This window comes from Octopus bimaculoides, chromosome 14 (genome assembly GCF_001194135.2).
Source record: "Octopus bimaculoides isolate UCB-OBI-ISO-001 chromosome 14, ASM119413v2, whole genome shotgun sequence".
Classification (NCBI taxonomy): domain Eukaryota; kingdom Metazoa; phylum Mollusca; class Cephalopoda; order Octopoda; family Octopodidae; genus Octopus; species Octopus bimaculoides.
Window position 1 is genome coordinate 14051003 of NC_068994.1, and position 1565 is coordinate 14052567.

Genomic DNA, 1565 nt, shown 5'->3' on the forward strand with positions numbered 1-1565 from the left:
AGAAACAGTGGAAATTTTAGGATTTCTGGTGGTGGTGGTGGGTTTAAAAGATAACAGTTGTTTTTCATAATCGTTTGAATTCTCGTGTGTGGAACAGAAATTCGCAAAACTTTTCTGAAAATCCCACCCTCTCAAAAAAATCATGGAGTTGTAAAGGATTGCCATTTATGTAGTGAAAGTTTGTGAAAGAAATTAAAAGAAAATAATGAATAAAGATTAGTTTATGTGTTTAATCTGTGAATGACGAAAACAAGTTTTTCTAAATGCAGCAATATTATGCTTTAAGCAACAGATTGAGATAAAATTAAAATCTGTTTGTTCTTTGTATGACTTAACTGTTATTGGTCATTATTTTGTAAGGGATACTTTTAACCTATTCACCGCACATTGCCCGCCTCATAACTTTTTTTTTTCACAAATATTATTGTATTTCTGTGCAGAAGCTTAAAATCTCATTTTTATTTTAAATCTTTGTTATTTGATTCTTCGATCGCTCATAAAGACTTACAACATGACACACTCATACAGAATGGAAGCAATGTAGAAATTTCTTGAAAGTAGGGAAAATTGTTTGTTACTTAACGAATGAACTTTATTTTGACTTAAAAACTCATAAAACATCTTGTTTTTAAATATACGTCTTCATTGATCACACAGTCACACACGTCATTAATTTGCTCGAAGTGCGTGTGCGAAAGAAAGAAAGAATTACATCGACATAAATATACTAATAGACACTGATGTATACATAGAACCTCATTTATCCATCAATAATTCGTTTATATACCTATTATACCTGGTTATATATATGCACAAATAATTTTTTACATATAATATATGCTGCTAAAATACGCACACAAATATAGTCACCAGAAATTCATTTATAGGCATAAACAAACTATTAAAGGCATCATCATGCCTGCAAGATGCTACATCTCAATAAATGAATTTACAGAATATTTGGGAGAGACAGAAAAAAAAGAAAAAAAGACTGAGTAATACAAACTCGAACTGTAACAGGCATCAATAAAAACTTCACATTTAATCATATTTAATTCAAGCCACAAAATGAATCACAAATAACTTCTTGGAACGTTTCGCAGAGTCCAAAGTTCCATTAAACGGTAAGTAGGAGGAACTTTCGCAGAAAACAAATAGAAAATAGAAAACTTTCTCCCTTTTTCTGCATTTTGTATTTAATAAAAAGTTTCTCTTTATTAGACGAGACTTAGTAGCGGAATCCTGCTTGAAGCACTCCATATAACTTCTCGTAACTTTTTATTTTTGGGAATTTTCTGAAAACTTTTGCGATCTTGTGTTCTACACACGGGAATTCATATGCAAGAGAAAAAGAAGAAAAAAACCCCCATTTTTTTTTTGTGTGTGATTTAAGGGCGATTTATATGTTATATTTAGCACATCTCATGACTACCTGGTTGGTATCCTCTTCATCTCTTTGTTACGCTGACTAATTGATGTTTTACAATATATTTCTCCCCATAAACTCATTTAATAGTGTATTGCTGAGATTAAGCAAAACATTTGGACTGTCCGTATTGTTAAAC

The 1565-nt window shown here is 30.9% G+C and overlaps 1 protein-coding gene across 1 annotated transcript in view; it reads left to right on the forward strand.

The window, feature by feature from the left end:
* Positions 1-6: 6 nt before the first annotated feature.
* Positions 7-1565, forward strand: part of LOC106880819 (zinc finger protein 239) — a 13742-nt gene continuing 12183 nt past the window's right edge. The window contains exon 1 of the mRNA XM_014930946.2: positions 7-1124. The gene's annotated coding sequence lies outside the window, so the exon portion shown is untranslated. The remainder of the gene's footprint in view (positions 1125-1565) is intronic.